Genomic DNA, 23,112 nt, shown 5'->3' on the forward strand with positions numbered 1-23,112 from the left:
CAAAGTAAGCGTCTCACTATGATGGCAACACTGTACAATAGCTAGTGGTTGGCTATAATAGCAACACTGTACGTTAGCTAGCAGTAATCCTGAACTGTGCCTTCGTGGGCACCTAATATAAGGAAAAATATATGTTAATATATTGCTAACAAGTGCCCTGAGCTGTGCCTTCAAGGGCACCTTGCAGTAGAGTAATTAGCCCACTAACGTGCTGAGATAAAGTATACAAGCTCTTGCCCTAATCTGTGCCTTCGTGGGCACCTAGCAATGAGGGTAATCAGCTCACTAACGTGCTAAAGTAAAGTCTCCAAGCAAATAAATACCCTAATCTGTGCCTTCGTGGGCACCTAGCCGTAAGGATAGAGAGCTTGCTAACGTGCTGAATGAAACTGTTAATCTAATGTTACGAGATTAAGAGAGGAGAGGTCCAAAAATCCTGAGCAGAGCAAAGGTAAGTGCAATGTCTCTGTGCATGGTAGCACCAAAATCAACTTAAAGTAAGTTGCACAGGACCAAACGTCGAGCCCCGACGCGCGTTTCGCCAGAGACAGGCTCATCAGGGGGAACCGGCTCTCCAGAGAGGGTGAGTTTAAATACCCCGCCAAGAGTCATCATTGGATCAACCAAAGATGTGATGTCATCAGCGGTAGTGAGTCACTACGGAGGCTGGGCGCATCCAAAATTAAAGGTATAGCGCTAGCCAACGAAAAGATCGTGATCTGTGTGTCTGATCACGAAGCACTCGACAACCCAGGAGTTGTGCTGACAGGGGAAAGGGGGAGAGAAAAAAAATTAGGATCTGCCCCTTAGCCCAACAAGGCCGGTAGTGGTGACCATTTTTCCAAAGTAATAATTATTAATTATCTAAATTTATTAAAGTAATTTTTTTGATACTTTTCGCTATTTAGGGACAGTCCCTTTTCCCCTTTTCCTTTTTGCTTGCATTCTTTACGTAGGGTTATCCCCTGTACTGTCCCGTTATTATACAATTGATTACTAAAGGGCTTTTTTCTTATTCAGGAGCAGGATATAAGTAAAGATTGCCCCTACGAAATTCCAGCTCTCTAATATGTTCTTTACCGGAGCGCTCTGCATGCTGAAGCTAAAGCGAAGAGCTGAGTGGGCAACTAAAGGCTTAGCAATGTTTAATGATGTATGTAGCACTTTCCCTGGTCTCCTGTGACCTTACATAACCAAATTCTCCATTAACCCCTTCAATGTTAACTCAAAAATTTGTGGACGTTCCTGCGGGCCTTTTGCCCTGCTTGTTAACTCACTGCAGTCTGTGCTTTTCCTTATATTCAGGCTCGATAACCTGCAATCCGTAAAATCTCTCTCACCTACACACTCCAGATGACTAGGGACACTCACTGGGTCATTTTAGATTAAACTGCTTACATAACAAATCAGAAGCCATTTACGTAGTAAGGTAAAAAAAAGGCAACCTGCTATTTACTTTTACGCTCTTCATTAGGGATCACAAACAGAGTAGCAGGCTCCTCCATTAGCCATTTCCTGTTGAACTACGTGGAATTTAGGCTTACATAGAAACATTACATGCTATGGTTTACAATATTATATGTAATACCACGTTTGTTGGTTACCTCTTAAGGTGAACCCTGTTGACTACGGTATGTGAGACAGAGCTATGGGTCCTTCAAAGAAGCACTCCAAGCACCATAACAACTACAGCACACTTTGGAGGTTATGATGTTAGACGTGCCCTGGCACCATCCATAAGATGTGAAACTGTTTTAGCACTATTTGGCAACTTACCTGGTTTCTCCGGCAAGAAAATATATATTTTTTTTTTTTGCAGAATGAAGCATGGTTGATGCAGGACCAATGCCGGTAGCACTTGGCTGATATTTTTAGCCAATGAGTGCCGTCTTGCATGATTCTACTTTGCTCCATAGAACAATCTGGGTTTTCTTATTAGAGGAGGCTAGATGTGGTTAATGTGGCCTGGACACCTGGCGTTACCAAGATAATTTCCGGGTTTGTATTTAAAGTATTCACCTTGTTAGGAGGACACTGATGCAAAAAGTTTTTATTAGGACCCACTGCTGTTACACAAACACAGAGATTATCAATCCACTAGAGAAAATACATTGTACAATGCAGCAATCAACAGTTGCTACTGTTTTGCTTTACTATTTAGCTAGTAAGTTATGGACCCTCTATGTGATTCCATGGATTACCATGGCTTTACAGATAGCACTGCTTGTGTACTTCATGCTAAAGAGGATCTATACTGTACTGGAGTTTAAGGACTTACTAACCACACTTGCTTCTTAATTGTCATCACTGCATTAACAAAGCATATTACCATTGTCTGGGATTTTTTTTTTTACAATTGTTGATATCTGATTGAAGTATATTACTGTTTACCTTCAGTGATGGCTGTTCCAGCGCTTATATCAGTATGCCTTTGAAGGCAAATTTCGGATCACCGCGCAGCTGGACCCACGATCTGCCTCCTGGCTGAGGTCATCAGTCTTGATGATCTCAGCCAATCCAATGCTTTTCTATGAAACTATTGTGCATGTGCGGCAAAAAGCAGCGCTGTTCCAATCACCATGTCCTCATAGAGTTCAGCGTCTCCATGGAGAGCGTGGAAATGATGAACATCACTACTGCAAACTGTGCAGCACTGACCCAAGAAGCACCTCTAGTGGCCGTCTGAGGAGTGGCCACCAGAGGTGTTTCTAGGATGTAATGTAAACACTGCCTTTTCTCTGAAAAAGCAAGTGTTACATTAAAAAGCCTGCAGGGGCTGACTATACTCACCAGAACAACCACATTAAGCTGCTGTTGTTCTGGTGACCATAGTGCCCCTTTAATATATGTCTTAGAGTAAAATGAGAAACCATTTCTTTTTTGCTAATAGGACAACATGTTTATGAAAACTGGTATGGATGTTTATTTTGTGGTTATAGTAAAACAATTCTTTAGTACTAATTTAATTCATCTGATCGTGCGCTCATTTGAATATATGTGCCTATACTTGGCAATCAAATTGTTAAAGTAATGAACTAAGTAAACTTTTAGGTCTTTCGTGGGTGTTTTCCTGCTTTCTCTCTTTGCAGAATGTGTGCATTTTCCAGCCAAATTATGCACGCCTCATTAATGCTCTGATTGTCTCGCGCCCTAGTGCTTCCCGCTAGAAGCATTGCTAATTACTTTGTCTCCCTTCATTCACACACAGTACCTATCAACTAGCAGTGATACATTGTCATACGTTCTTGGTAAGAAATTTACAGCAAATAATAAATAATAAATAATAGACTAGCCAGTCACAAGCAAGAGACATGGATTTGAAGAGGAAAGCCATGTAGTGCATTTATTTCACCTAGGGAATAAACCAGGGCCGGACTGGGGATACAAAGCAGCCCTGGAAAAAAAAAAATCTATGCCAGCCCCATAAGTCATTGCGCCATATCTTGTCGCATGTAATATGTAAAGCTATGTCTTGCCAAATATATATTGCTTTTTCTAATACAAAATATTGGTCCTTTCAGAGTAAAATGTTCAAATATACAGTAAGCATACACACATGCAAACACAGACAATCTCACTGACACACACAAGCTCATTGATACACAGCCTCATAGACAAACAATCTAACTGATATACATAAGCTCATTGACATAAAAACACAAGCTCATTCACTAGCAAGCACACACACACACACACACACACACATGCAAGCAAGCTCACTCACTAGCAGGCACGCGCACACACACACACACACACACAGCTTAATGTAGTGGCTCTGGTGTCTATAGCCTGTCCCTGCAGGCTTTTCAATGTAAACACTGACTTTTCAGAGAAGATGCAGTGTTTACATTGCTTCCTAGTGACACCTCTAGTGACAGTAACTCAGACTGTCACTAGAGGTGCTTCCTGTGTCAGTGCTGCACAGTGTGCAGCACCTACATTCAGGGCCTTCATGCTCTGGAGGTGTTGAATGTTCCCCGTAGAGATACATTTATTTAATGCATCTCTATGAGAAGATGCTGATTGGTGTAGCGTTTTGTAGCCAATCCTATGGCAAAGCATTGGATTGGCTGAGATCATCAAGCTTGATGATATCAGCCATAGAGGCAAGGCCAGTCGAGGGGAGACCAGCACAGCGTGGAAAAAAAAAGGTGAGTAAGAACACTATTTTTAAACACACACAGACACACACATACACAATGACAGACACGGACACACACATATACCATGACAGACAGACACACACACACACCCCACGTCACACACACAATACCATGACAGACATACACACACATTGACAGACACACACACACCTTGACAGATACACATATACTATAACAGACACAAACACACCTTGACAGACACACACACACACACACACACACACACCTTGACAGACACACACACACACACCATGACAAAGACAAACCATGTCACTGACACACACCATTACACAGACACACACACAATGACACAGACAGACACAGACACACACACCATGACACAGACAGACAGACAGACACACACACATACACACCATGACAGACACACACACACACCATGACAGACAGACACACACCATGACAGACACACACACACACACACACACACACCATGACAGACACACAGACCATGACACAGATAGACAAACACCATGACACAGACAGACAGACACACACACCATGACACAGACACACACACACCATGACAGACACACACACACCATGACAGACACACACACACCATGACACAGACACACACACACCATGACACAGACACACACACACCATGACAAAGACACACACACCATGACAGACAAACATACACCATGACTGACACACAAACACACCATGACAGACAGACACACACCATGACACAGACACACACCATGACACACACACACACCATGAAAGACAGACACACACACATACACTCACACTGACAGACTGACACACATTATTGCTACCTGTGGGCTCTCGGCTAGGGGGTCATGCAGGGCAGACAGCTGGCTGTGCTGGCGGCCGCAGGGGGAGCTGTCTGTGCTGGCGGCAGCAGGGGGAGTTGTGCTGTCTCTGCTCTGTCACCCCGCCCTCGCGCACTACTTAATGAGACCGAAACCGGAATATGACGTCAGATTGCGTCCCTGTTCTCATTAAGCTGCGTGCAGGGAGCAGAAGCAGCACAGCTCCCCCTGCGGCCGCCAGCACAGCCAGCTGTTTCCCCAGCTCCAGGTGCCGATGGCCCACCATGAAATTTCCTGCTATCCCGGTGGGCCAGTCCGGCCCTGGAATAAACAAATTCATATTTATTTCTATTAATACCAATCTATTTTAACTAACTGTAAAAGAAAAAATGGTAACAATATTGCTGGTTTTGTTGCCATTTTAACAATGGATTTTCAAAATCCAAGATCTAAAGTTATTACTCAAAACTACACTAGAGTAAAGATTGTAGCCGTATTAGTCCATTGATGCAGATGTAAAAGAACAAATTAAATTTGTATCTTGTAATACCTTTTTTATTGTACTAACAGAATTTTGGAATGACAAGCTTTCAGAAAAAACTCCCTTTCTCAAGTCTTTCTCAAAATTCTCTTGTCAAAATTCTGTTAGTCCAATATAAAACGGTATTATAAGATACCGATTTCACCTATTTTACATAAAAAATGCCCTTATAATTTAAGAGTGTATTCATTTTTTTTTTTTAAATCTAGCTGAGCAGTAGGACTTTGTTTTGAGACCATGAGCACTGCAGGACATGCCAGGAGGGAAAGCCAGAATAGAATCTCCAGAAGAGAGTAAGGATTCTCCATTCACCAGTATCCAATTACAGCTGACTCACTAGTGATGCTGTCTTCATTTAGTGAGTTCACCAGGGTTTGAACTCCCCATCCGTGTGACGGGAAAGGAACTATGCATTATATATCTATAAACCACTATGGACAATTTAACCTAATAAGAAATGGAAAGAGTGGCAGCACTAATGTAACCTCAGCACTGCTGACTTGGCAATTGTTCTTAAACCGGTAAATTCATTTCATTACATTTGTGTCACTGTACAGCTATGCCTTAGTTGCAGTTGACACCTCATGTGGTCTACTCTATGTTCATCTCAACTTTTTTTGCCTGAAATGGAACATTCGGCTTTCACTGTTCTCTCTATATATCCTGAACTTTTGAAATTATTATTACTCAGTAAAAAGGAACTCATTTTATCAAACTTATTACAGTAAAGGCAAAATTGCCACGAACAAGTACTAGAGGCGCTACAGCTGGAGAAATGCTCATTGAGCTATCTCATCAAAGCTATATTGGGTGTCATTTCTACAAATCACACGAACGATAGAGAGATTTATCACAAAAATATAAGTGCTACATTTTGAAATACCTTTTCTTGGTTTATATGGAGATTTCTTCTTTGCTATAACCTTGTCTAGGAATTGCCTTTTCTTTGTCTCAATCAATTCCCCCTTATAAAGCTCATCACTGAGCATATGATGTATATATGGTGTGAACATTTCATTTAGAATACAAATCACAGTAGCTGATGGCCAGATATATTTTGAACCACACTGACAAGCCTCTACTTTAAATTTTATATTTTGCATATGAAGCTTTTGAATAAGCTTTTGAATAGGATTATTCATACCGCTAAGGTATTTGAGTCAGATATGGAACAGGCAATATGCTACAATTGTTTTGCTATTCTCTTCTAAAATTGTTAAATTTACTATACATTATTGTATCACAAAGTCATTTTCTCATACACTTTCCGAGAATCAAGACAATTAGATATATTTGTATGTGTAACAATTCAGATAATCATTCTTCGGAGAACAGGGTTCAGCAATAAAATGTGCACAGGGGCCTCCAGGATTGTAAGAGGCTGACTGAGCATCATAGGAGTATACAAGAAACTGAACCATGGGCGTAATGCCCTATGCAGAAAGACATTACAACAAAGGGACCTCGTCTCTAAAAAGATATTGCTGTAAGCTAAAAACAACAGATTGTGATGGAGCTCCCTGTAACCCTGGCTGGGTACCTCCGCCAAGGACCGCTTCCTAGCTGGAACAGGGGACAAACCGCAGCACTTCTGCCCACAGTCGCCGTGGCTTGACTGGGGCCCTGGAACCGCTCCTTCCTGGAGCCTCATGGGGAATTAGCTCTAGACACCCCCAGGCACTGGACGACACTCAGTCCTGGCTGCTCTTACAAGGACTTTCCCCATTGAATCCCCTAAAAGCCGAAACAGCAGACACAGGAGTAAATCTTCTTTCCCTCTAATAACAGGATGACACACAGTTTTGGAGTGCAAGCTGGAATGGATTTTAATGGTGCCACACTTGGCCTTATATGACAATCCCCATGCAAGGGGTACGCCCACATGGACCTGATGGTGGACTGATTTACAATGTCACAGACCAATGACAATAGAGTTCAAATGCACGACACTCCCATATACAACATACAATCCCTCCCCTCTGCCTGGGAGATAATTGAGTCAGATACTGTATTAACCCAATTATCTCCAGGCAGAAAAAACACACATTTCTATAAAGTCCCCAAAGTACCTCAAAACACATAATATCCCCACAAATGTTACATCCCCTAATAGCCCTGATCTGGGTGACCAACATATCCAAAAATCTCCCAGATCAGTTCAGTAGTTCAGGTATTTTATGGAAGTCACTTATTTGACCGACCGCAGGCATGGTCCCATGCCCAAAACCAGTTCCAGAGAATCGGGGCTTGCGGTCGGTCTAGTTCGCGAGTTTCTGTATCCGATTTTAGTTCCAGGAGATTCATGCCCAAACACCGCTGCCTGCGTTCATGCGAACAAGATGGCCACCACCTCATGGTTGTCCATAGGAATTGCGGCTACCCAGACGAACAATTAGAATACTGCGATGAGAAATGTTCCAAGTTGTTAATAGATGTTAACAAGCTCCAGGGTGGTCTCTGGTTCGTGCGGTTGTTCGGTAATTCGAAGTACTGCTTCAAAAGTTCGAAGTGTGGCCATATAAGTCCAAAAAGGCACGAACAGAGACTTTAACATTATAGTTTCACCAGGTCCATAGTCTGTGGGCAGGAGGCTGGCAAGCAGGTTCCTCCAGGAGCTTGTGGCAAACTCCTGTAAAAAACGGAGTTTGCCACACAGACCTTCAAACATTAGACCATTATACAACTCAGCTCAATATTACACAATTTCAGGTCGGTAGTCAAATTAGAACAAATAACAGTTTATTAAACAGATTCCAAAATAAAATCTTACATTTTGGGCATTCATTTCTAAAGAGAAAACAAATTATCTCCAAAAGTTAGTTTTATTAAACAGGGTAGAAACAAAGTGTAAAAAATACTGATTGAAAATGTACAATAGATAGTAGCACTCTTTCTAAAACTTATTCTTCACCTATACAAAAGACCTCTAGAGCAGTGGTTCCCAAACCAGGCCCCAAGGCCCACCAACAATCCAGAATTTAGGAATTTCCCTTTTTTATTCCAATGGAGATACTGACTAGACCTGGATTGTTGGTGGGCCACGAGCACTGGTTTGGGAACCACTGATCTAGACCATTATTAGACCTATCAATTGTATTACTAAAAGTGCAGGGAAGGTTGACTTCACTTGATGCCCCTAAAATAATGGATTCTCTAGGTGAATCATGTGCCTATGAGAACTCGGGTCTCCTATGCCTAGCAAGAATTGCTCAGCAACAAATTTTGATGGATAAAAATGGTTTACATTATTTCTTGTGAAAATGTATAATTTTCTAATGAGTTTATTTTTAAAGAATTAACCAAATAGAACATGTAACTTACATTACTTAATTAATCTGCATAACATATTTACTTTTGTTAAAAGTCATATTAAGTTTAGTTGCACTGTTCTATATTACTATGATACACTCAGTCACAATTTGAAAACTGTGAAATGTTTGAAATTGAAACAAAAGGGCAGCAGACTTCAGCACTCTAGATATTGTGGACTACATCTCCCCTGATGCTTTGCCAGCATGATGGCTGTAGGAGCATTATGGAGTGCCATAGGTAGCCTACCTCTGCACTAGAATAAGAAAAAGGGATAAGCAGATAGTATAAAGGGTAATAGTGGAATCAAAAAGGAAGAGCAGTGTAGGATAGATATACACCACAGTAGAAAATAAGGACACATGATTAATACAGGAATACCATGGTAGGAAATAGGTACACATAGAGGAGAAGATAAAAACATATCTGCACCACAGTAAGTGGAAAGGGCATTTGTTTTGTTTAATATATATTCCAAACCTTTGCCAGTAGCTATCATTTTGCTACACATTTACTTGGCACTAATATTTGTGCAATTCTCTCCAGTTTTGCCAAATTATGGCTTAAACGTAATTTGACATTCAGAGAGTTACTGTGTTGCCCTCTTGCGTAGCCACATTCTGTGAAATTAATAATCCCCAGGGCACAATTCCGAGGCCGCTATTACCGGCTGATGACAACATTCTGTTTGTTTTTAGTTTGTTTGTTATTTTCAGCGAGAAGACAAATGTCCAGCCCATAATTACTTAGCTGTATAATTGATAAAAAAAGCGGCTTATCTAAACCGATCCAAACATCTAGCAAACTGCAGGCCTTTGAAATTAAAGTACTAATTTACAAGGAATAAAAATAAAAAGCCCTCATTTATCCCATGAAAGTTACAGACGCCGACAGCCCGGTCATGAAATCTGACAGTGAGTTCTGTAGCCGAGTTGAATCTGTCAGGAAGACATTGAACACTTCCCTTCCTTTGTGACTGGGTCAGGCCCGGCCCTCCATAGTTTGTCTGTGTGAAGTTCTCTTTTAAACAAGGGACAGGGCTCACCAATGCCTATACAGAGCCTCATCATAATTCCAGTCTTAAAAATAGAATTAAATAAAGGGATAGTGCTCTGTTTTTGTATCTGTAATGAGTTTTAAAAAAATATATATATATTTCTGGCCTTCCAGTGCTAATTTTGTCGACTAACAATTTTAGTCAACTAACATTTTTGAGTCGACTAAAACTCAAACAATTTAGATGAGTAAAATAAGACTAAAACTAAAATGGCTTTTTAGTCAAAAGACTATGACTAAAACTAAATAGAAATTTGCTGCCAAAATTGACACTGCTTCCTTCTTTACAAAGAAGTTTCAAAACATCATCATTTTTTCAATCCCATATCCAAGGGCCAGTACTAATTCTGGACCCCAGAAGGTCGTGTCAGAGAAAAATCCTCAAACAGTATAATAACACTAGTAAACCATTATTTATGGTATGGCATTTCTAAGCTCTTTGCAAAGTACAGACTGCAGTCATTTGTCACTGACCATACACAAGATATGCCACATTCTTTTGACTCATTAGATCACTTCAAATTCTTATAATTATTATTATTTATATAGCACCAGCAAATTCCATAGCGCTGTACAAATGAGGCTTCAAATCAGCACTTGAATGCAGAGTCCCCTTTCCAGTCCTAAGAAATCTCTAAAATTGTGTATTAATTATTTTCTTTTTTAAATATATTTTTTGATGATTTTTTTTTTTTTTAATCAGCAGATCGCAAATCCAAAGTATTCACAACCAACTTGGCCTTTTTAATTATATTCTTGTTTCAGCAAAATAGATATAATCAGTACATATATTCCCCCGTTGAAAAGCTTCCAAGCTGCTTTAAGTAATTCATTGTTAAGATGACTTTTTTTTTAAACAATGACTGCATTATTATAATATTGCTAAGTGGAATTGATTGATGGCTTATGAGTGCAATTTATTGCTGGCAGTAAGACTTATTGTTTCTTGAAATGGTTTGTGACTCTGACTCTTAATGTCCCTTAGCAGATCTTATTTGAATTGAAATATCCTTCAAGGGAAATAGGTCAAAAATAATAAATATAACTTATGTTCAGCTGTGTATATAAATTTGCAAAAAAGTAAGTATTATTACAGTTCTATTCCACACAAGTTCCCGGAAATATTAAATCTTGGATGATATGGAGAAAAAAAAAAAAAGAATCGGAGACATCAGCACTTCCCTATCTTTTTTTTTTTTTTAACATTAATATCATAATGCAGCTTGGTTGGTGAAATAAATGAGCCATAATGCAAAATATTTGCTTATCGCTTACTGTAAGAAGACAAAAGAAGGCCCATTGCTAGATAAACAACAGGTATGCTTTAGAATTATAATTTAATTGATACCTTGTGAGGGGTAGGCAACCTTCGGCACTCCAGATGTCGTGGACATCACACTGGCAAAGCATCAGGGTAGATGTAGTCCACCACAACTGGAGTGCCAAAGGTTGCCTGCCATGCTATAGATCATGTGTTGCAGGAAGACCTATTAGGCAATAGCAAATACGGCCAAGGGATCCATTATTTTGTCTTTCATTAATGGTTAGCTGGGCACCATCCCTCACTCGACAGAAGTTCTTGTCCATACAGATGAAGCTGGACAACTGAGATTAATTTCTCGTAAAGAAACAAATGGCCTCTCCAAACCTCAAGGTTAGGAGTTACAGCAAATATATTAAATACATCAGAATGCTAAAAAAAAAAGAAAAAAAACTATAGGAACTGTACTTTATAGTGTGTTTTATACCAATCTCAAGAACTCATATTTACGTGTCTTTAAGGAGTTTAAGGAGTTTATTCCTGTTGAAGAAACAATACGTCTCATCGGCAGATGACAGCTGCCACCGATGACTTTTATTTATAAGACCCCAATCAATTCCACTTTAAATATATTATATTAATACAGTCACGGCTGGAAAGTCGTTTAAACAAGGGACAATCTAACTCTTCTTGTGAGGTTCTGAAAGGGAGAAACACATAATAGACGATTGTCTCTCTGCATCTGGGTAAATAAAAGCACAAATGAATTAAACACTTTGCTGTCAACTGATTCTTCAACAGTGTGCGAAAATAAAGAGTAAAGGAAATATTTTTTTTCATCTGGCAGAGTGGCATGGCAATATTGGCAGTGGGGTGCCATGGTCCATCAATCCTGTCCATTGCACAAAAGGACGAGAAAGTGACTGTGCGATCTGAAATCTATGGTCCACCGACCCTGTCGCTTTTTTTTGGCATTAATATTTTTATGGTTTATTGCAATGACAGTTCAAAACAATTGATAGATCTTAATAAGACACATATCCAGAAAAAAAAAATCCTATTTTGCTGAAGGATAAGTTGTGTATATGAAATCTTTCTTTTATAGGAAGGCGTATTATGGAAGAATTAATTAGAATGGATTTTTCTGTGTGTCTGATGCAATATAATAACCCATCAGCAGCATACTTTTATATAAGTCTTTGATAGAATGAGATTTATAATATTTTTGTTGCTCGTTTAAGAATTGATAAGCAATGGGGATAGTTATATATAAACTAATACATCCATTGCTCACCATTGTGTTTGTGTTTTTTTATTGAACATATTAACACAATGTAAAATAGCAGGGCTTTGTCGGTAGAACAGATTATTTGACTAGTCCAATGTCATGGCCAATATAATGCTGGATATATAGATCAATACATTTTTAACTAGAGGAAATGTGATTTTTTGAGAGTAAGTTGCAGGATTCCCACCATAAATAATGACAATTCAGCACACCACCATTCATATTATTATGCTTTATGCGATTGAGATGAGAATCAGCAATTAATCAGCACACTGTCACTTCTGTAGTAATGGCAAAGGGATCTAAAAATACACTTACATTTACACTATTTAAAATGCATTTGATATGCAATCCGACAGCAAATTATCCAATGGTAGGCACAGCGCACTTGTGTATATGTTAAAATAGGCAGAGTTTCAATGTAACCACGCCTACATACCTACTGTAACTTATTGGGCGAGTGGGAAATCAGCATATGGGATTTGCTCAGAGACATATAGTGGATCTGAGAATTGTCTCATTATGACCAAGCCAGTCACAATTATCGACTAGTTATAAAGGTCAGCTTGGCAATACTCCGAGCCTCTGCATTAGTCTCTAGCTCTGGATATTGCTTTCTGTTTATGACTTTGGATGACCTGTGTGTAACCCTGTTTGGCTCACTGAGAATTCCTGAAGGGTATCTTCCCTGTAAACACTTATCCGTGTTCCTGCATGAACTCTAGATTAATCAAACCAAGGCCTGTTTAAGGGTTTCGCACACTCTCTTAGCTAAAGTTGTGATCTGATCTATATTTACTTAACAGGAACTGTCTTAAAAAATGGTTCTCATAATATCATAATACATATAGTTGGGATTATTTTAAAGGGTCACTTTAAGCACCATATTTAAGTGATTATGGGGAAACAACCCTGTGTTTGCAGTCTTTCTTTCTTTTTTTTTTTTTTTTTTTTAAATGCTTTACTCTGGAGAGAAATACCTTTCTTCTGTGTGTAGGGACGCCTCCTTTGGTTGTCATTCAGCCAGCTGGAAAACTTTCTTCCTGCCTGGCAATATCCGTTTTTTACAACTTTTGCATCTGGTGTCGTCTTACGCAACAAACACAGCATGCCTTTAACAGGCTGCTTGTGGCTGTGTGAGCTATACACACAGTGTAAAAGCTACAGCTTTCCTGTCCTTAGACAATTTAACTCTCTAACTTCCTGATCATTTAAAACCATAAACTTGTTCTGTTTTTGACCTGTTGTTGACCTTTGCCCAAAAAATAAAAACGCAAAACAAAACACAAGTCACATGTCATGGAATGAGCTAATGAGACAACCACTTGCTAATTAATTTACATGGAATACAACTCCAATCTACCTCCTAAAGCAACTGAGCTTTCAAAGAATTTTAGTCTGCAATAGCTTTATACAGAAAATCAACGTTTAAAGGACACAATAAAATTACTTTAACTAATGCAACCCTAAAATATGATTTATGATTTATTTTTTTAAATATTAATCCCTTAATGTCTTTAAAAAATTAATCTCTATGAGGAGCTTTGTGCCATGGACCACACTACATGTGACTTGGTTCTGGGGATGAAAGCGTTAGAAATCACTGTTTATCTGCACTAGACTGATAATTACAATAAAAATTATAAAACTCAACTCCTATAAAAGCTGTCCCCACCAAGGTAAATATTAAATGAGGAGCTTTAGGTTACGCCCACCAAAATTAGATAAAAACAAAACAGAAAACATAGTTTACAAGAAATGCCTATGAAACCACAGTACTATTGTATTGGTCTCTTTATGTAACGTGATTCTTTATCAGACAAAGACAGGGCGTGATAAAGGATCATTTATTATGAACAAAAATGGTTACAGTGCATACATAACAAAATAGATGATACATTATTTACACCAACAAACATGAAAAGGAGAAGGAGAATTTAAAAAAAAAAAAAAAATCCTTTCATTTCCTTGAATATACATCACATTTATTAACAGTATTTGTACAGTGCAACAAGGAATCATGGAGATTTGACTTTGGTGCTTCTCTATGAGAAGCAGCATTTAATAAGGATGTTACAGACGAAAAGGAGGTGGATGGGGAATGGTTTGGAAATATTTGTGCAAATTTTATAAAATGCATATTTTTTGCAATGATTAACCGTATACATTAAAAATGATACATGCAATTTGCTCATAATGCTTCCTTCTATATTAACAGTGGATCTTAATCTGCAATTGTATAATTGATTATTACCTAGACAGTCTCTGTTTTTGACGTCTTGACTACAGACAGATATCTATTTTCTAGCTATACTAGAAGGATTATATAAATAGGTCACCGAAAGAACAATAGTAATAAGCTGCATAGTGGGATCTATTCACTAAATTGGAAATTGTGGAGAATTGACAAGGAATTGCAAATGTAGGATTAATGTCGCTGAACTAAAAAAATACCAAAATTGGATAATTCTTACAATTTGTCTTTTTTGGTCATAATGCTGGCAAAGCATTATGGGGTATGTAGCCAACAACATCTGAATGTCCCGGTGTTGCCTACCCCTGCTCTAGGACAAGAGGCATAACATTTTATGATTTTTAAAATAAAGAAACTGACTTTTTTTTATTTAAATCGGATTTTTCTTTTTTTAAATTTAATCTAGATTCCTTTTAATAAAATGCTTTTAAAGGAAAAATCTATACAAACTAGTGTTCTGTTTAATATACAGTATAGGCCAAAAGGTTATTCAGTGTAAAATATGGATTATTAATGATTAGTGTAGCATGAGGCTGTACGTTCATGCAATATTTACATTTTTGGTAAATGAATTCCATTAATCCAACTTAATTGAACTTGTGTCCCCAGAGATAAAATGCTTTTTTTTCACAGCAAAAATTGTTAAAACAAACAGACCTTAATGCCGTTGTTCTAAATTGTTGACTAACCTATTAACCTGGTGATCGTTCAATTTTCTATAATTGTATCATTATCTATCAGGGTTATTCACTAAAGTGAGAATTAAAGTTGAATTCAAAGTAATTTCAAATTTAAAGTGAAAATAGCCAAACTGGAAAAAACAACTTCGTCAGCTGTGCCTTCAGATCAGATACTCTGGCCTTTGATTTTGCAACAATTCGCACATGAGTAAATAACTCTGTCTCTTTAGTAATTAACCGCGCATGTATTTCTAAAAAATATAACATAGAAACGTTCTGATATAATTGTTAAACTAATCTGACACATTATTCCTCACATCAATCTGGATGGGAGAATGAGGAAGGGAGAATTGGTATAGTTTAGACCGGCCCCTGAAGGGCCATCTCCAGTGATACAACTCACGTCACTAGCAATGTCCATAATTGGTAGTCCCGTCTGGAAAACTGGTGGGCCTGACTAGCCCTCAGCTTTCACTACCATACAGGCACCACTGCCAAAGTCCACCCTGCATTGTCCTAGTGCCCACCGCACAGCGTGCGTGCATCTAATGATGTGCTTGCACTGTGCTGCACTGGCACAGTTTCCTTGCAGGGGAACATCAAAGAACTAAAGCAGGAAAGGACCCAGAAATCAGGACTGTCCTGCCAAATGCGGGACTGTTGGTAGATCTGGGTATTATTTTAAATTTGAAAACTATATCTGGTTGCAAATAGATTATAGCAACCCGCAAGAATGAGTATTTACGTTTACAAATAAATCGAGTTTTGTTGACTAGTGTTTTAAAATCGACTTGATTTAAATCAAATCCACCTTGTCTAGGACCCTCTAGTTATGTTTTTGAATATGCTATATAAACCATGCAATAGTTCTAAAATATGTCCCACTTTTAATGTTGTAACTTAATAAATCCTCCTAGTATGTACCTAGAAATCTTACCTTTCTTCCAGTCTGCTGGTGCTGATGATCTCAACCAAGGAGGCAGGCTGGGGGGCAATCAGCATCTGCTCATTGAATCAATGCATCTCTATGAGGAAAGTTCAGTGTCCCTATGCAGATTGTGGAGACTGTGCAGCATTAACCCAGGAAGCACATCTAGTGGCCATCTGAGGAGTGGCCACTGGAAGTGTCTCTAGAGAGCAATGTAGACATTGCCCTTTCTGTAGTTGTTCTGGTGACTATAGTGACCCTTTAAGGAAAAACACTTAGGAAGGTGTATTCACTAAACATTGAATTGTAATGCATTGAAAACTGGATTGCAAAACTTAAGATAAAATATCCAAGTTGTAACTAGAGCTAGGTTGAAGAATTTTTCAAGATCAGTACTTAAAATGAACCTGTCGTGACAAGTTCACTTTAACACAATTCACACCCCATAGTCATTGAAAATATCATGTATTATATAGATATAAATGATATATTCAGTTACAGATTTCCAGATATTACCTTAGCTTATTTCCATTGCTGCCATGTATGCAGTTTCATACACAACTGTAACACCCACTGCCGGTCATCCTTAGGTCTGCCTGTCCTACAATTTAATTTACCCTAATTGGGGAAATATGGGCAAACCTCCTCCATGATGTTGTCACTCTGGCTTTATGGCCAGCATGCTGGTCTTAGAATGATGTCACATCAGTCACTACGTCCCTTTATTCCTGGGCCAGCGCTAGAAGCATCAGCGAGGTAGTAACCATCAGCACTGCAGTTAATCAGCTTGAAGGAAAACCACCACATTATGGTCTTCGCTGCTCTTCCTGATAGTTATTCTTTGGCATAGAAGCCTATTGAAAATAATTGATTAACAAGTAGTGTTGGATTAGGGGCTTCATCGACATTGATTTGTGATTCTGGCATCTTGTGATTTAAAGACTAGATGTTGCAGCCTTTAAAATACATCTCCCATGCATTTATTACTCAGAAACATTAAACATAGCAAGCCATCTAAAAGCTGGCTGGGGCATCGAGCAATCCACTGGGAGAGCAATAGGTACAAAGGGTTACTGTCTACAGGCCTATGGGGCACAGTAGACACATAAAGTCCCATTTGGTCAGCCAGGCAAGGGGGGGATACCTATAATCTAATGTATTCACTGTAATCATTATAGCACTGAGCTATTCACAGCACATCACAAAATTAAACACATTTTAAAAAGTCAGACAATTTGGGCCTACTGCAGAGTTTGGGCCTGGAGCGTCAGCTCCAATATCCACTATGTTAACCTGTCACTGTTAACAAGTTGTGTTAACAATGACTGGTACACTTTAAACTTTAGCAGTGTGATTTTCAATTCATTACAATTCAGTGTTTAGTAAAAAAACACAACAAAACAAAAATGTAAATCTCTTTAAGTGATAACGAAAAGCAGTTCTGCTGATCACTAGACTTGAGAAATTAGAGTATGCCCAATTATTAGAGTATGCCCAAATTCCACCTATTTTTGTTGTACTCTGGCACCTCCTGCTGGTGATATGCTGTTATTACTCGATGCAAAGTAAATAGAACGGTAGTGTTCAAGGCATGTAATTCTGAACACTGGGTTTGTTCAAGTGTTTGTGAAATTCAAACGGTTGTGTTCTAGAACCTGCAGAAGCCATCCTTGTTTTTCTCCTCTAATCTTTCTGTAGCTGTGCTGGAGAATATTTTGTAAATACAATGCATATGCAGTATCATTCATGCTTTGGATTTCAAGACCTGATTAGAAGCATGAGACTGAATTTATCGAAATATAATGTATAAAGAAATCACACCAGGTCAAAGTCATTATAAAGAACTCAGACTAACATAATTCTATCATAAGAAGATTTGTTTTCCTGCGTGCTGTTACATAAATAATTATACAATCTGTGTGACAGAGAAGTCTGCATTAAAGGTGCAAAGTGCTTTGTAGATGTAAATGCTGTAAAAGATTTATTTATTTGTATTTTATCAGCTCTCTAGGGAAACATTTAAACTATTCTGAGATTGCAGCATGTAACAGGGTGAGGGCAGTACAACAGAAATAAAACCAAATGCTTAGTGCAAACACATTATCCCTGTCACTTCTCACCATTTTTATTATGATGTTTGCTTATCCCTTATGTTTAACAATGACGTGTTAATGAATTAACACATTGATGTATTTGCGGAGTTTCTCCATTGCTGGCTCTTAGTCAATCATTACTATAAGCGCTACGTGTTGTGCCCTGGCTATGCCAGGACTGAACTGGTTTGTGATATCTATTGCTACATTTTAAATGTATATTTAAAAGAAAACCATAAAAAATAGGCTCCTGTCGGCTCTAGTAGGCTATTAAAGGAATAGAAAAGTGTTAACAGTGCGACCGGATCCCCTATGATCACGGCAGACGCTAGGAGGAAGTGACTGCCCCGTCAGTGGGAACTCTGACTCCCATCAGGCTGAGCCACCACTGGACCCTAGGGAAGTGACTTAAATATTTTGCATATGTGTGTGTGTGGGGGGGTGTGTATGTCTGTCTGTGTGTCTGTGTGTGTGTGTTTGTATGTATGTATGTGTGTGTGTGTGTGTGTGTGTTTGTATGCAAGTGTGTGTATGCATATGTGTGTGTGTATGTGTGTGTGTGTCTATGTGTGTGGGGCAACGTATGGGAGGGTAGACGTAAGAGGGGCTAGCGGGGGTAGACGTATGGGGGGGCAATTTTCACACTGGGGCCCCATGGTTTCTAGTTACACATCTCTGTAGGTTTGCAGGAAAAATATTTATAGGTGCCTATCTTGGGCATAAAACATAGCTTTAACTATACCCAACCTACAGAAAGCAATGCACATACTCAATGTTTTGTTTTAAATTGCATTTCTGTTGTTAACCACAGTTTAGCATGTTAAAAATGTGTTGATGTTTTCAAGTGGAATTAATGTAATTTATTTAAAGTATACAGCAGTCAGACATATTTCATGCAGGTTAGCAGTTTTAAAATTGAAAAATATGCAGTACTCTTATACCCTTAAGGACCAATAATATTCCATTCTGTCATCACAATCTAACCCTTAAAGAGCGTTTGCATGTATAAAATGTCCTGCTCACTTAGAATTGCAGCTCTGCGGAGACCGCTGACAGCCAGAATAGGGACTTTAAGTAGCAAATTGTTATATGATGATACAAAATCCGGCAAGCGGTGAAAGAGAAAGCACTCTTTACGTCTGATTATCATAACCTGCTATATGGATTCTGCTTAAAAAAAAAGTAAATGTGCTAACCATCTTTAAAGGAACAAGTGAGAAATCACCTTTATCAGTTTAAATGGCCTGCAGATATCCATCTGATTTCCATACACAAATAGAGCTCATTCAGAAATTAGTTTCAGCTTCGGGAAATCCAGTGTCATAAACAGTGATTTACCATCTTAATAAACCTACAAGATTTGCTATTATTATTATAATCAATTATTTGTAAAACACCAAGTCTTGGAGCACTAAATGCATTAAGAGGTCACCCCAGGCTGGAGTTGAGTCTCATTCTTATCCATTATACATGAAGCACATTAGTAAAAGTGTGTGTGTGTGTGTGTGTGTGTGTGTGATTCTGCTAAGATCAGGGGTTTGGGGGATTTACTTATTAGCTTTCTACCCATGAAAGAGATTAGCTTAACTACAACTCCTACACACCTTTGCTGTGCTTTCTGATGACATACATGTCCAGTTTGCTACTGTAGAGCGGACATAAAGGAAGTTGTGATGTCATATACCCGGCTATAGTAATTAATAAGGAAGACGTTTATGATGCAGAATGCAGCAAAATGGTAAAACAACACATAAAATTGAGCATTCAAACAGCTATTTTCAAGTTAATAGCTATAAAATGCATGAAAGTTCTTTTGATGCCTGGAGTGTCCCTTTAAGTAATTTTTACCATGACAGGCAGAAACGGATACAACGATACAATGCCTACCCTACATGCTTAGTTCTAATAGATGTGATTTGTTCAGATCCTGTCAAACTCTATAGATCTCTGTGGACCCGATGCTCTAAGGTTTCAAAGGCTTTTCTTACACTATTAAATACAAATATTTAAACAACAACACAATGATCAGTTTCACAATAGAGCCATTCTTTTTAAACATAAGAAACCATGTTACCTTTGAAAGGGCTTCCATTTCATCAGGGTTGTATTGATGTGCACTTTTGATTGGAATCTGAAAGCAAATCAATATCAATATTCTGCTGAGACAAAACAAAACCCCCCAAACACTGCTAGGATAATGGAGCGATCATTACGCTTTTTCATTGTTTTCCAATATTGTGTGTTCTGCTCCAGCTTCCAAATCAAGTCATGTTGCTTCAGTATGTCTACATTTCAGCACCATTTATAGTGGAACTGTTAGTATATTTATGGCACATATGAGGTCTATTGACTAAACTGGGAATCGCAAAGCATTGATAAGGGAACTGTACATTTTAGATAAAATAGTCACATTTTAAATCCAATCCCCTTGTCGGGTGTCACATTGTGTTGTCTGTGAAAAGGACATGTCCTCCGGATGCGCAGCACTTTTGATATAGTTACTTTCCTAACTTGACAAGCACAGTATAATAGATATATTTTTTTATTTTTACAGTTCAATTGTATGTTTTATTTGTCATATTTTTTTGTGTGTGTTTGTTTCTGCGCTGTAGTGACTGTGGTTTTGTTCCTTTGATTTAATAATTCCAGTTGTGTATTACTAAATGTAGAGCAGTATATTGATGTAGGGATTCTGTTGCAGCTTGTGTGTTCTTGCTATATATTTGTGGCAGTTTATTAACTCTACTATTAGAATAGCAATAGTGTGTTCAGCAGAGCTACAACTTGAGTTGTGCAGTGCAATATTGTAGAATGTGCATTTCTGTGGTCCACACTTGTACTGATGGCAGTTGTGTGTTCCTACAGCATAACGGCAGTTGTTTTGTTACTGCATTTATAGCGATTGCAGATGTTTATCAATAGCATTTATAGCTATGTATTCCAAGTTACAGTTTTTGCAGTTGTGTAATAAAACTGCTTTGATTTTCTGAAATGCATATTCGACATAGTGCTTACAACCCAAAATTAATTAGCTATTATTAATAGAAATCCCAAACCTCTGGCCTTCGGGACTCAGCTCTATAACCCCTTTGTTCTAGTTTATCAGAACAAGACTCCTTTTGTCCTCTCACCCCTCCATCACTTCCAAACTTAATCACTCTGTGCCAGGCATAACTAAAGTATCAGTTCTACTCCTTTAGCAAATAATCTTTGACCTTGTCCTCATTTCAGTTCTGGTATCCAGTCCCTTGGTATACCTGTTGTTGCTGACAACAAAGGAATATTTCTTCATTTTAACATTATATTCCAAAATACACCAATCGGTCCAACTCATGTACTTATTATTTTATCAACGTGTATATCCACAGCTATGACTTCCCTCTAACTAGACAGACCATTTCCCAAATCCTCTTGCGAGTGTTCTTCATGATATATCTTTAAATATTGCTGTCAAGCCTCCCTTTACTGCTGTTGCTAGCTAGAATTAATCCCTTTATTCCCAACGTTATGTATACCCAGGACACAGTAGTAGATACCATCATATGCCAAGCTCATATATATGGTTTAAATTGCATTTCTATCCAAACTATATTTCAGAACATAATTCTAAATTGTAACATCTCACTTACGGAATGCTTACATTGCGCTCCTGATAACCATTTCTGATTGCTCACGATGTGATGTGATTGCAAAATGCCCTATAAACTGTTTTCTGAATCAGTTTCGAAGCAATGAACTGCATGGAAATTACATCTGAATTCTGGAATAAAATAATTAGTTATTGTTGTATTTTGATGTTTTTTTATATATTTTTTTTATGTTATGTATTTTTATTTCCAAAACTGTTCATAAACCAAAACATGTATAATATTACGTCACCATCGCCGGTAAGATGGTTTATTATTTACAAACAATCTTGTTGAGAAGGGGTTAAATCCTTGAGAAATTGCATAAATAAATCCTTCTAATTTGCTCATGACACATCATAAGTGCTCTAATTATTCTATAAATCCCTAGTCATTTAAATATAAAATAAAATAAAAGCTGGTTATAAACCTACCACATTTACTTTGTCTTTTATTCTCTTTCTTACATTGTCTATTTACATCCTTTATACAATCAAAATGTTTTGTTTGTCTTGAGCTTAAAATAAATGATAAAATACATATTTAAATGAATATAATACTTCCTCCTTGCTCTTCTGTGTCTTTTTGGATTTGTGATTTCCAGTGGCTGCTTATAGTTTTTTTTTTATTTTTATGTACCGGTATGCTTTAATTTGTGTGTTGCAAAACTGGCAACTCTAATGCGCTATAATATATTTATGAATCTAGTCGATGAATTGCAAGTTCAATTTCAAGCTCTTCTCTGTCGATATTTTGAAGTGACACTTTGAGGTGGGTGGGTTGTCTCACGTCAACACATCTGGACACATTTTGGCCCCAAATTAAAGTTGAGTTAAAGTTGAATGAGCTCCTGAAAATGACTAATGAACAAAGGGACTTATTCACCTTTGAACACTGACACATTTTCCTTCTACTTTTGAACAATGTACATGTTTTACAGTGTTTACATTACAGCCTAGTGATAACTCCACTGGCCACTCCTCAGATGGCTACTAGAGGTGCATCCTGGGGCAGTGTTGCACAATGAACTTTCCTCATAGAGATGCATTGATTCAATTCATCTCTATGAGGAGATGCTGATTGGCCAGGGCTGTGTTTGGCTTGTGCTGGCTC

The 23,112-nt window shown here is 38.2% G+C and overlaps 1 protein-coding gene across 3 annotated transcripts in view; it reads left to right on the plus strand.

Annotated features, from left to right (window-relative positions):
* The window catches only part of ZNF385A (zinc finger protein 385A), a 288,914-nt gene that overhangs the window by 161,869 nt on the left and 103,933 nt on the right, over window positions 1-23,112 (plus strand). The gene's annotated exons all lie outside the window — the stretch shown is intronic.

The sequence above is a fragment of the Pelobates fuscus genome, chromosome 1, assembly GCF_036172605.1.
Source record: "Pelobates fuscus isolate aPelFus1 chromosome 1, aPelFus1.pri, whole genome shotgun sequence".
In the NCBI taxonomy this organism is placed as follows: Eukaryota; Metazoa; Chordata; class Amphibia; order Anura; family Pelobatidae; genus Pelobates; species Pelobates fuscus.